Raw genomic sequence first — 13,506 nt, forward strand, 5'->3', positions numbered from 1 at the left:
ATAGTTGACGTAAGCTTCATTGTAAACGCTTGGTGTACATCCATGCTTGGTGTACGTCCTATGAAATTGACAAATGATAATGACATGTATCCACCATTATAGTATCTAGTATCATAGTCAATAGTTTTACTGTCCTAAAAATCCTCTGTGCTCCACCTAATCATCCCCTCCCTCCCCGGGGCCCCTGACAAACACTGATCCTTTTGCCATCTCCATAGTTTTGCCTTTTCCGGAATATCATATAGTATGTAGCGTACTCACACTGGTTTCTTTCACTTAGCAATATGCAGTTAAGGTTCTTCCATGTCTTTTCATGGCCTGATAACTCATTTTTTTTTTTTTTTTTTTTTTTGAGATGGAGTCTCACTCTGCCACCCAGGCTGAGTGCTGAATAGTATTTCACTGTCTGGAAGTACCACAGTTTATCTGCTCACCCTCCAAATGACATCTGAGTTGCTCTCAAGTTTTGTAATTATAAAGAAAGTTTCTTTTTTTTTTTTTTTTGAGACGGAGTCTCGCTCTGTCGCCCAGGCTGGAGTGCAGTGGCCGGATCTCAGCTCACTGCAAGCTCCGCCTCCCGGGTTCACGCCGCCGTTCTCCTGCCTCAGCCTCCCGAGTAGCTGGGACTACAGGCGCCCGCCACCTCGCCCGGCTAGTTTTTTGTATTTTTTAGTAGAGACGGGGTTTCACCGTGTTAGCCAGGATGGTCTTGATCTCCTGACCTCCTGATCCACCCGTCTCGGCCTCCCAAAGTGCTGGGATTACAGGCTTGAGCCACCGCGCCCGGCCTAGAAAGTTTCAATAAACATATGTGTGCAGGTTTTGTGTGGAAGTAAGTTTTCAACTCTTTTTGGGTAAGTATCAAAGAGTACAATGATTGCTGGTTTGTATGGTAAGAGTGTATTTATTTATTTATTTATTTATTTATTTATTTAATTTATTTAATTTTTGAGACAAGGTCTCACTCTGTCAGCCAGGCTGCAGTGCAGTGGCATGATCATGGTTCATTGCAGCCTTGACCTCCTGGACTCAGGTGATCCTCCTACCTCAGCTGCCTGAGTAGCTGGGACCACAGGCACATGCTACCACACCTGGCTAATTTTTAAAGCCTTTTTTTTCGGTAGAGATGGAGTCTTACTATGTTGCCCAAGCTGGTCTTGAGCTCCTGGGCTCAAGCGATTCTCCCACCTCGGCCTCCCAAACTGCCGGGATTACAGACATGAGTTACTGCAACCAGCCTATATTTATTTTTGTGAGAAGCTTTACTGTCTTGCCAACTGTCTTCCAATGTGGCTGTATCATTTTGCATTCCCGCCAACAAAGAATGAGAGTTTCTGTTACTCCACATCCTTGTCAGCATTTGATGTTTTCAGTGTTTTAGATTTTGGACATTCTAAAAGGTGTTTGTACTGGTATTTTGTTGCTTTAATTTGCACTTCCCTAACGACACATGATGTGGAACATCTTCTCATGTGCTTATTTGCCATCTATTCATTTTCTTTGGGGAGGTGTCTGTTCAGATCTTTTGCCCATTTTTTAATCACGTTGTTCATTTGCTTTCTTTTCTCTCTTTCCTTCCTTCTCTTCCTCTCTCTCTCTTTCCTTCCTTCCTTCCTTCCTTCCTTCCTTCCTTCCTTCCTTCCTTCCTTCCTTCCTTCCTTCCTTTCTCTCTTTCTCTCTTTCTTGTCTCACTCTGTTGCCTAGGCTGGAGGACAGTGGCATGATCTGGGTTCAATGCCACTTTTACCTCTTGGGTTCAAGGAATTCTTCTGTCTCAGCCTCCTGAGTAGCTGGGATTACAGGCATGTGCCAACATGCCCAGCTAATTTTTGTATTTTTAGTAGAGATAGGGTTTCACCATATTGGTCAGGCTGGTCTCGAATTCCTACCTTAGGTGATCCACCTGCCTCGGCCTCCTAAAGTGCTGGGATTATAGGTGTGAGCCACTGTGCCCCACCTTCTTTTCTTTTCTTTTCTTTTCTTTTCTTTTCTTTTCTTTTCTTTTCTTTTCTTTTCTTTTCCTTTCCTTTCTTTTCTTTTCTTTTCTTTTCTTTCTTTCTTTTTTGAGATGGGGGTCTCCCTATGTTGCCCAGGCTGGTCTTGAATTCCTGGGCCCAAGTGATCCTCTTGCCTAAGCCTCCTGAGTAGCTGGGACTATAGGCACGTTCCACTGTTCATTTTCTTATTGTTGAGTTTTCAGAGTTTCATATATTTTGGCAAACAGTCTTTTATCAGATACATCTTTTGCAAATATTTTCTCCTGGTCTTACCTTTTTATTCTCTTGACAGTGTCTTTCTCAGAGCACAGGTTTTAAATTTTTTTTTTTTTTTTTTTGAGACAGTCTCGCTCTGTCGCCCAGGCTGGAGTGCAGTGGCACGATATTGGCTCACTGCAAGCTCCACCTCCCGGGTTCACGCCATTCTCCTGCCTCAGCCTCCCGAGTAGCTGGGATTACAGGCATCCGCCACCACGCCCAGCTAATTTTTTTTTGTATTTTTAGTAGGGACGGGGTTCCACCGTGTTAACCAGCATGGTCTTGATTTCCTGGCCTCGTGATCCGCCCGCCTCGGCCTCCCAAAGTGCTGGGATTACAGGCCTGAGCCACAGCGTCCGGCCTCATCAATTATTTCTTTTATGGATCATGGCTTTGCAGTTTTATCTAAAAGTCATTACCCTCTTTCTGAGCCCGTGACAAACCAGAAGGAAAAAAATAAAGAGAAAAATAAGGCTGGGAGTGGTGGCTCGCGCGTGTAATCCCAGCGCTTCAGGAGGCCGAAGTGGGAGGGTGCTTGAGCCCAGAGGGTCCAGGCAGCAGCAAACCATGATTGTGCCACCGCACTCCAGCCTGGGTGACAGTGCAAGACCCTGTCTCCAAAAACAAAACCAAAAACAGCAACAACAACAACAAAAGAAAAATAAAAAAGAAAAAGTCATTGCCAAACCCAAGGTCATCTAGATTTTCTTCCATATTATCTGCTAGGAGTTTAGTGGGTTCATTTAAAAACCTTTGTTTATATCTGTGGCTAGTAGACAGAGATATAGTTGATCTTATATATTGACCCCATCTCTCGTGACTTTGTTAAATCCACATAAGTTTTTTAGAGATGTGTGTTTAAGTCTCCTTCCATGACTAGACTTGCCCATTTCTCCTGTTAGTTCCATTAGGCTTTAGTTGTATTTTGAAGCTCTGCTATTGGATGTATACAGATTTGGGATTCTGATACCTTCCTAACTGAAATGAAGTTTCTGCTCATGCTTCCTACCTTAAATTCTACTCTTTAACTTTGGGACAGGTACAGCAGATTTACTGTGGTTATTGTTTGGGTGATGTATCTCTTTCTATCTTTTAATTTGCAGCAGCCTTTCTGGGTTCTTGGTTTTTTTTTTTGTTTGTTTTTTTGAGAAAGAGTCTTGGCCGGGTGCGGTGGCTCAAGCCTGTAATCCCAGCACTTTGGGAGGCCGAGGCGGGCGGATCACAAGGTCAGGAGATCGAGACCATCCTGGCTAACACCGTGAAACCCCGTCTCTACTAAAAAAATACAAAAAACTAGCCCGGCGTGGTGGTGGGCGCCTGTAGTCCCAGCTACTTGGGAGGCCGAGGCAGGAGAATGGCGTGAACCTGGGGGGCGGAGCTTGCAGTGAGCTGAGATCGCGCCACTGCACTCCAGTCTGGGCGACAGAGCAAGACTCCGTCTCAAAAAAAAAAAAAAAAAAAAAAAAAAAAAGAGAAAGAGTCTTGCTGTGTCTCCCAGGCTGGAGTACAGGGGCACGATCTTGGCTCACTGCAACCTCTGCCTCCCAAATTCAAGCAATTCTCTGCCTCAGCCTCCCGAGTAGCTGGGATTACAGGTGCCTGCCACCACGCCCAGCTAATTTTTGTATTTTTAGTAGAGACAGGGTTTCACCATCTTGGCCAGGCTGGTCTTGAACTCCTGACCTCATGATCCCCCCACCTCGGCCTCCCAAAGTGCTGGGATTATAGGTGTGAGCCACCGCACCCAGCCTTCTGTGGTCTTATATTTAAATCATGTATCTTGTAAGTAGCATATAGGTTTATTACTTTTATTCAGCCTGACAGTCTTATCTTTTATTTGGAATATTTTGAATAATTAAAAAAGAACTACATGTTTCAATTTAATCAGTATGAATTGATTCTTTGTAACAAAAGGTGAAAGTTCTTTTACATTTTTTTCCCTATTTCCCCTCCTACTATTATTGTTGATGTTAATTTTGCTTTTTCGGGGTTTATAACACTTAAATGCTGTTTTTTCATCATGCTACAGTCTGAATGTCTGTTTCTTCCTAAAATTCATATGTTGAAATCCTAACCTTCAAGGTGATGGTATTAGGAGGTAGGGCAGCCAGGTGCGGTGGCTCATGCCTGTAATCTCAGCACTTTGGGAGGCTGAGGTGAGACTAGCCTGGCGAAGGTGATGCAACCGTCTCTACTAAAAATACAAAAAATTAGCTGGGTGTGGTGGCAGGTGCCTGTAATCCCAGCTACTTGGGAGGCTGAGGCAGGAGAATTGCTTGAACCCAGGAGGCAGAGGTTGCAGTGAGCAGAGATCGTGCCATTGCACTCCAGCCTGGGCGAGAGAGAGCGAGACTCCGTCTCAAAAAAACCCTAAAAAACAATTAGGAGGTGGGGCTTTGGGGAGGTGATTAGATCACGAGGGTGGAGCCCTCATGAGTGGGATTAGTGTCCTTATAAAAGAGACCTTTGAGAGACTCCTTACCCCTTCCATCATGAAGACACAATAAGAGGGTACCATCAATGAACCAGAAAGTGGGCCCTCACCAGACCCAAATCTCCTGACTCCTTGATCTTGGACTTCTCAGCATCCAGAACTATCTATCAGACTACAAAACAGGCTATACCTAGTCCTCCCCTTTCCCCTGAACCTGGGCAGACTTATATTTTGACTAATACAATATAACAGAAGTGACACTGGCTGACTTCCAAGGCCAGATCATAAAAGGCGATGGCTTCCTCTGGCTGTCTCTTGCCACGTGTCTTTGAAACCACCATGTAGGAAGCTGGCTGCCCTGCCGCCACCATGTTGTAGAGGCCAGGTAGTGACACCACAGAGAACTGACGTCATGTGAGCAGAGACGAGCTGTCCCTGCTGAATCCTGCCAATTGCAGATTCCTGAGTTAAGTATATGGTTGTTGCTAAGTCAATGCAGTCATGTTTTTGGGTGGACTCCTATCAGCAAGAGATAACTGAAACACCTGCCAACCTTATTCCCCAGTGCCATCTCCGCTCCACTCCTGCCAGCTGCTGCACCCAGCGACTCAGTTCCCTATTGTAGGAATCTGTTCCACTCTCCCAGGCCCAGCTTCTGCCCCATCTCCTCCAGGAAGCCTTCCTGCTTGCAGTACGGGCAGTGTTGAAAAGCAAGTCACCTTTGTGAACCAGAGTGTGTCTAGGTTCAAATTCCAGGTCACACAGCTGGGTGCCCTTGGGCAAGTTCCTTGCCTCTGAGCCTCAGTTTTCTCATCCGTAAAATCTGGATAGAAATTGTGGCTGCTGGCCGGGCGCGGTGGCTCACACCTGTAATCCCAGCACTTTCAGAGGCCGAGGCGGGTGGATCATCTGAGGTCAGGAGTTTGAGACCAACTTGGCCAACATGGTGAAACCCTGTCTCTACTAAAAATACAAAAATCAGCCAGGCATGGTGGTGCATACCTGTAATCCCAGCTACTCAGGAGGCTGAGGCAGGAGAATCACTTGAACCCAGGAGGTGGAGGTTGCAGTAAGCCGAGATCACGCCACTGCACTCCAGCCTGGGTGACAAGAGTGAGACTCGGTCTCAAAAAAAAAAAAAAAAAAAATAGAAATAGTGACTGCTTCACTGGTTCGTTGTGGGGAGGAAAGATGTTAATCTATGGAAAGTACTCAGAATGCTCCCTAGCATATAACAAGCATTCCATAATGTTGGCAATTATTATTATTATTATTTGAGACAGAGTTTCACTCTTGTTGTCCAGGCTGGAGGGCAATGGTATGACCTTGGCTCACTACAACTTCTGCCTCCCAGGTTCAAGCAATTCTCCTGCCTCAGCCTCCTAAGTAGCTGGGATTACAGGCATGTACCACCACACCCGACTAATTTTTATAGTTTTGGTGGAGACGGGGTTTCACTATGTTGGACAGGCTGGTCTCGAACTCCTGACCCCAGGCGATCCACCCACCTTGGCCTCTCAAAGTGCTGGGATTGCAGGCATGAGCCACCGTGCCTGGCCTATTATTATTATTTTTTGAGACAAGGTCTTGCTGTGTCACCCAACCCCAAGTGCAGTGGCGCGATCTTGGCTCACTGCAACCTCCACCTCCCAGGGTCAGGCCATCCTTCCACCTCAGCCCCTCTGAGTAGCTGGGACTATGGGCATGTGCCACCACACCCAGCTAATTTTTGTATTTTCTTGTAGATATGGGATTTCGTCTTGTTGCCCAGGCTGGTCTCAAACTCCTGGGCTTAAGTGATTTACCTGCCTTGGCCTCTCAAACTGCTGGGATTATAGCCATGAGCCACCTCACCCAGCCATAATGTTGGCAATTATTGTATTTCCCCAGGCACTAGGGTCCCATCCTGTACTCTGGGAGCCCACTCATTGGGAACCTAATTCATACTATTAATTAATTCATTTTACACATATCTCTTGAGAGCACCTGTATGCCAGGCACTGATGAGCTAGGCTTAGTGTTTGGGATTTACTAGGAACCTACTACATACTATCCATTCTACCTGTTGATTCTACCTGTATCTCTGGAGTACCAGGTACTGAACTAGGATCTAGGGATGCAGCGATGGAGGTGCCAACACCACCTCTGCCCTCAGGGTGTACATTCTATAGAGACGGAAGTGGACAAATACATTAAAAAGTTGACAGATTTTTTTTTTTTTTTTTTTTTTTTTTTTAGGCAGAGTCTCGCTCTGTCACCCAGGCTGGACTGCAGTGGCGCCATCTCGGCTCGTTGCAATCTCTGCCTCCCAGATTCATGCCATTCTCCTGCCTCAGCCTCCCGAGTAGCTGGGACTACAGGCGCCCGCCACCACGCCCGGCTAATTTTTTGTATTTTTAGTAGAGACGGGGTTTCACCGTGTTAGCCAGGATGGTCTCGATCTCCTGACCTTGTTATCCGCCTGCCTCAGCCTCCCAAAGTGCTGGGATTACAGGTGTGAGCCACCAGCGCCTGGCCAGAGTTGACAGATTTTGATGAGAGTACCAAAGTGAAAAATAGGGACTGGAGACAAAAAAACTAATTGGAGGGCTGGGCACGGTGGCTCACGCCTGTAATGCCAGCACTTGGGGAAGCCCAGGCGGGTGGATCACCTGAAGTCAGGAGTTGGAGACCAGCCTGGCCAACATGGTGAAACCCCGTCTTTACCAAAAATACAAAAAATTAGCCAGGCGTGGTGACGGGTGCCTATAATCCCAGCTACTCAGGAGGCCGAGGCAGGAGAATCGCTTGAACCCGGGAGGTGGAGGTTGAAGTGAGCCAAGATCGCACCATTGTGCTCCAGCCTGGGCAACAATAGTGAAACTCTATCATAGAATAGAATAGAATAGAATAGAATAGAATAGAATAGAATAAAATATAAAATGAAATGAAATGAAATGAAATGAAATAAAATAAAATATTGGAGGACCTCCTTTCTACTGGGTGGGCAAGACCTGTGAGCAGAGAAACAAAGGGTGTTTTGGAACCAGGCATGAGGAAAGGGGAGGGAAAAGCATTCCAGACAGAGAGGGGGAGCTAGTCCAGAGGTGTCTTTGGGGCCAGGTGCGTGGGACTTAGGCCAGGATGGGCATGAGATGGTGGGGGTTGGGGGGAGTGGGCAGAATTTGCTGCCACCCTGATTGCTGGTCAGGGTTGTCACAGCAGATAGTATACTCATATATAACAACAGCCAACACTATGCTGAACACTTACTGTGTGGAGGCCACTGTGCTAAGCAATTTATATGTATTAACTCATTCTGTCCTCAGAACAACCCTATCCGGTAGGTGCTATTAAATAAAATGCATGGGAGGCCATTGTTTCAGACTAGCCTCCTGTACTAGGCCCATCCTACCAGACCAAATCAGAAAGGAGTCACTTGTGCTAAGAGCTCCATGCTCAAACTGAACTTTGAAATGAGTCTGTTGCTCTAGAAAACAGGAGCTTCCAGTCAACCTGAGTCTCTGCTTTAACCCTTTACAAGGAAAGTAACTGTGAAACAACCATCCCGTTTTTCGTTCTCTGTCTCTGCCCTCTTTAGCGCCTCTCTGCCTATAAAAAAGCTAACATCCTCTGTTCAGCTTATTGGAATCTCCCTTCTATTTCACAGAGGGAGGTGTTGCCTGATTCTAGAATTGCAAATAAAAGGCAATTAGTTTTTTTTTTTTTTTTTTTTTTTGAGATGGAGTCTCACTCTGTTGTTTAGGCTGGAGTGTGGTGGTTCTCTCTGGGCTCACTGCAGCCTCCACCTCCTGGATTCAAGCAATTCTCCTGCCTCAGCCTCCCTAGTAGCTGGGATTACAGGCACCTGCCACCACGCCCAGCTAATTTTTGTATTTTAGTAGAGATGGGGTTTCACCCTGTTGGCCAGGCTGGTCTCGAACTCCTGACCTCAAGCAATCCACCTGCCTCAGCCTCCCAAAATGCTGGGACTACAGGTGTGAGCCACTGCACCCAGCCCTAAAATCCAATTAGATCTTTAAACTAAACATGTTGTCATTTGACAGTGCTCCTATCCTCCCCATTTTACAGAAGAGGAGACTGAGGCCCAGAGAGAAGGTGTGAATGCAAGTGGTCCAGCTCCAGAGCCTGTGCTCCTGACCCCTGGCCATGCTGCAGTCCCTTTCATTCAGGCTGCCCCTACTGCACAGGGATGGAAAATGGGGCCAAGAAAGAAGGTGTCAACTCTCCAAAGTCCAGTAACAAAAGAGGGGCAGAGTAGGGATTTCAGCTTGGGTTTCCACAGCCACAGAGGCTGCTCGTTCTCCCAAGTGTGTGTTGAGGCTGACGTAGGTGCCTGGGTGCGACCGGGGCGCTCTGCCCATGGCCTTACCTGAGCCTAGGCCTCCTCGCTTGGACCTGGGGTAGTCACAGGCCCCGCCCCCGGGGTAGCGTGAGATGGAATGAGTTCAGCACCTGGCTCAGTCTTAGTGTGAACCCCAGTGGGATAATTATTCACTGGCCTTCCAGGCAGGGACCGCCCACTCACCAGCTCCTCTCCTGTGTGGGGGGCGCCTGAGTCATGGGAACAAGGACGAACAGGACCGAAACGGTGCAAGTTAAAGCAAGCGAAGGACGAGGATCCCTGTAGGAACCTGGCATGAGACTTCTGGGCTCTGGGCCTTCGCACTGACCACTGACCGTTCCTTCTGCCTGGAGCACCTTTCCTCTTTTGCCTCTTCTTCTGCTTTAGTTTTTGATGCCCCTGGGCAGTCGAGGAGTTCCTCCTCTCATCGCTGCCAGCAACTTAAAGTGGTTGGGTATGAACCTGTTTCCTCAGAGCAGTGCTTGGGTTGGTCCATTCATTTGGGTCCTCAGGGCACCAAACAGGGCTGGGCACAGAGTCTGGGCAGGGGACTGTGCTGGCAGGTGGGGGAAGGTCACAATTTGGGCTGTAGGGTGAGGGGTGGGGTGCCCTCACCCCACCCTTAACATCAGTGATAACTCCCTTTCAGGTCCACACGTGCCCACTGTAGGACCTCACCAAACCTGTTCCGTCTTCTGAAAAGTGGAGAGAATAGGAGGACTTACCTCGTGGGTTTATTAGGAAGATTTAAGGAGCTAACCCTGGAGAATGCTTGTACATCATACGTTGGATGCATAGAAAGTGCTCAAAACTGTCTGCTACTGAGCAAAGTGCTTGTCACTGAGTGCCACCTTTGTGCCAAGCACTTTACATAAAGTCATTCTTTTAATCAGACACAACCATGATTGTCTCTACACATCAGTCCCGTCAAGGGTCACGACCTGACAACCTCACTGATCTGGGATTTGAATCCAGGTCAGGATGATTCCGTGGTTGGGGCTCTGTGGTTGGGTGGGCGGCAGAGGAAGGCACGCCAGCCTGCGCAGCCCTGGTGACTCAGAGCCACGGCTCCCCTGGCCCGCCCTTTCCTCTGAGTCAGCCTCAGTGATTCCACAGGCTCTTCTCTGGAATTCAGGGCCCCAGGCAGTGTTCTTCCATGGAGATGCTGGTGGGTGACTTGAGCCCCCATGGCCGCCCTTGGCTGTGTCCTGGGAGCCCGTCTCAGGTGCAGGGGGCTTGCTAGGGTGACCATCTCCCTCCAACCACCTTGTGGTGCAAAGGGGCAAACTGAGACACAGAGAGGGGCAGGGACCGGGCTGGATGGCACAGCCTCAGCGAGGGGAGCCAGGCCGGGGGAGCCCAGCTTCACTTTTTTCCGTCTTTTCCCAGCCTGCCCCGGTCACATCTCTCACCTCCTGGCACAGCTTCCTGCCCCATGCCTGGATATCCCCAACCTAGCCCAGCTCCTTGCCTAGCCCAAGGTCAGGCAGTAGCACATATCTCCGTAATTGGTCTGAATTAGGGTGAGGGTGGGTCAGCATTTCTTTTTTTTTTTTTTTTTTTTTTTGAGACGGAGTCTCGCTCTGTCGCCCAGGCTGGAGTGCAGTGGCCGGATCTCGGTTCACTGCAAGCTCCGCCTCCCGGGTTTGCGCCATTCTCCTGCCTCAGCCTCCTGAGTAGCTGGGACTACAGGCGCCCGCCACCTCGCCCGGCTAGTTTTTTGTATTTTTTAGTAGAGACGGGGTTTCACTGTGTTAGCCAGGATGGTCTCGATCTCCTGACCTCATGATCCGCCCGTCTCGGCCTCCCAAAGTGCTGGGATTACAGGCTTGAGCCACCGCGCCCGGCCGGGTCAGCATTTCTACTCCGTGCTCTCAAGGCTGCTGGAGGTGGCCATGGGAGAAAGGGAAGGTGGGGACAGGGCCACCCTTCCTCTGGCCCCTGCAGGAGTCCCCGGTTCTCAGGCAGATGCAGTCACCTGATACTGGAGGGCCAACACCATCCCTTTGGCTGTTCCTATCTCGCTTCCTTGTGCTCTGCTCTCTCTGCCTTGGGGAATCCAGGGCTCAGTTGGGCCACTGCAACCTCAGTTTCCCCAATATCTATAAAATTATAAAATAATAGTGGCCGGGCACAGTGGCTCAAGCCTGTAATCCCAGCACTTTGGGAGGCTGAGACAGGCGGATCACGAGGTCAGGAGATTGAGACCATCCTGGCTGACACGGTGAAATCCCGTCTCTACTGAAAAAATACAAAAAAACTAGCCAGGCGAGATCGGGGGTGCCTGTAGTCCCAGCTACTTGGGAGACTGAGGCAGGAGAATGGTGTAAACCAGGGAGGCGGAGCTTGCAGTGAGCCGAGATCCGGCCACTGCACTCCAGCCTGGGCGACAGAGCGAGACTCCATCTCAAACAGAGTCTCGCTCTGTCGCTCAGGCTGGAGTGCAGTGGCACCATCTTGGCTCACTGCAACCTTTGGGTCCCAGGTTCAAGCGATTCTCCTGCCTCAACCTCCCGAGTATCTGGGATTACAGGTGCCCGCCACCACACCTGGCTGATTTTTGTATTTTTTTTTTTTTTTTTTTGAGACGGAGTCTAGCTCTGTCGCCCAGGCTGGAGTGCAGTGGCGCAATCTCGGCTCACTGCAAGCTCCGCCTCCCGGGTTCACGCCATTCTCCTACCTCAGCCTCCCCAGTAGCTGGGACTACAGGCGCCCGCCACTGCGCCCGGCTAATTTTTTTCTATTTTTTAGTAGAGACGGGGTTTCACCATGGTCTCGATCTCCTGACCTTGTGATCCATCCGCCTCGGCCTCCCAAAGTGCTGGGATTACAGGCGTGAGCCACCGCGCCCGGCTGATTTTTGTATTTTTAGTGGAGATGGGATTTCACCATGTTGGCCAGGCTGGTCTCGAACTCCTGACCTTAAGTGATCTGCCCACCTTGGCCTCCCAAAGTGCTGGGATTATAGGTGTGAGCCACCGTGCCTGGCTATAAAATAAAGGTCTTAAGGACCCTTTCAGCCTAGACTCTTGTGATTGGGCACAATAACCTCCCCAGCCCCTTCTCTCCCCAGTCCCATAGAATAGGACCTAGGGAGCTGGGCACGGTGGCTAACGCTTATAATCCCAGCACTTTGGGAGGCCGAGGTGGGCAGATCACAAGGTCAGGAGTTCGAGACCAGCCTGGCCAATATGGTGGGACCTCGTCTCTACTAAAAATACAAAAATTAGGTGGGCGTGGTGGCAGGCGCCTGTAATTCCACCTGCCAGGGCGGCTGAGGCAGGAGAATCGCTTGAACCCAGGGATCAGAGGTTGCAGTGAGCCAAGATCGCGCCACTGCACTCCAGCCTGGGTGATAGGGCAAGACTCTGTCTCAAAAAAAAAAAAAAAAAAAAAAAAAAGGAATGTGACCTAGGGAAGGCTGCTATGTAAAGGTGCCCCAGGGGAACACTGGCAATGGGGAGGAGAAGCGACATCTCCGGACAAATTCAATTGAGGATGGGCATTTAGTATCCGTCTTGTGCTCAGGCTGTGCCAGAGCCCCTCAGATGAGGGGTAGAGAAAGGTTTAGGAACTTGTCCATGATCACAACACACATTGTCCTGGAATTTGAACCATGGGCGTTCTGGCTGTGGTGTAGTGCAGCTCATCACAGGAATTCAGCCGCTCTTCGGCCCACTCACTCATCCCCTGCTGAACACCCGAGTGCCAGGTCCTGTGCTGGGATCCATGCGGCCCAGGCCCCGATCCTCGTGAAGAGATGGCCAGAGGAGGCAAGATGGGGTTGGGGGCTGGGTCAGGGAGCACAGGTTCACCAGGTACCCAGACTTACGGACTAGATAACTCCAGATCCACATTTCTGGATGCAATCAGAGGCCGACAAAGGGGAATGGAAGGGTTGCTAGGGCCAGGGGCATCCTTGAAGGAATGAACAAAAAGGTGGATCCCTGCTTCTGTGGCCTCTGTGGCTGATTTGGGGAAGACAATGATAGCAGGGTATTGCTACCGAGAAAAGTGAAGGCCAAAGTCCTCATAATGACCTTCAAGGCCTTTGCTCTGTCTGCCCCCCTTCCAATCCTCCTTCAACCTCCTCTCCTCCTCTGTTGCACTCCTCATCCTCACCACTCTTGGAACATTCTAGCTCACTCCTGCTAGCCAAGGACGGCTCTGTTCTTGGGATGGAAGTAGGCAACACACAGGTTGCTGACATTTTCCTGGTGCGGCAAAGCAAGCACCAAGAAAATGTCAGATAGAGAGGAAATGGCTGTCGGGGCTCAGAAAGCAATACCTGCCAAATATGGTGCTTTGACAGGCCAAATAAAGATGCAGCCTCAAGGTCTCTCTGCCCACCTTTCCCCCATCCTGGGTGACAGCGCAAGACTTTGTCTCAGAAAAACCTCCCAAACCAAACAAACATCATTAAGGCTGTAGAGTGGAGAACATACCATAGCCCAGAACCCTGTGGGTGGGAG

This window comes from Chlorocebus sabaeus, chromosome 19 (assembly GCF_047675955.1).
Source record: "Chlorocebus sabaeus isolate Y175 chromosome 19, mChlSab1.0.hap1, whole genome shotgun sequence".
Classification (NCBI taxonomy): domain Eukaryota; kingdom Metazoa; phylum Chordata; class Mammalia; order Primates; family Cercopithecidae; genus Chlorocebus; species Chlorocebus sabaeus.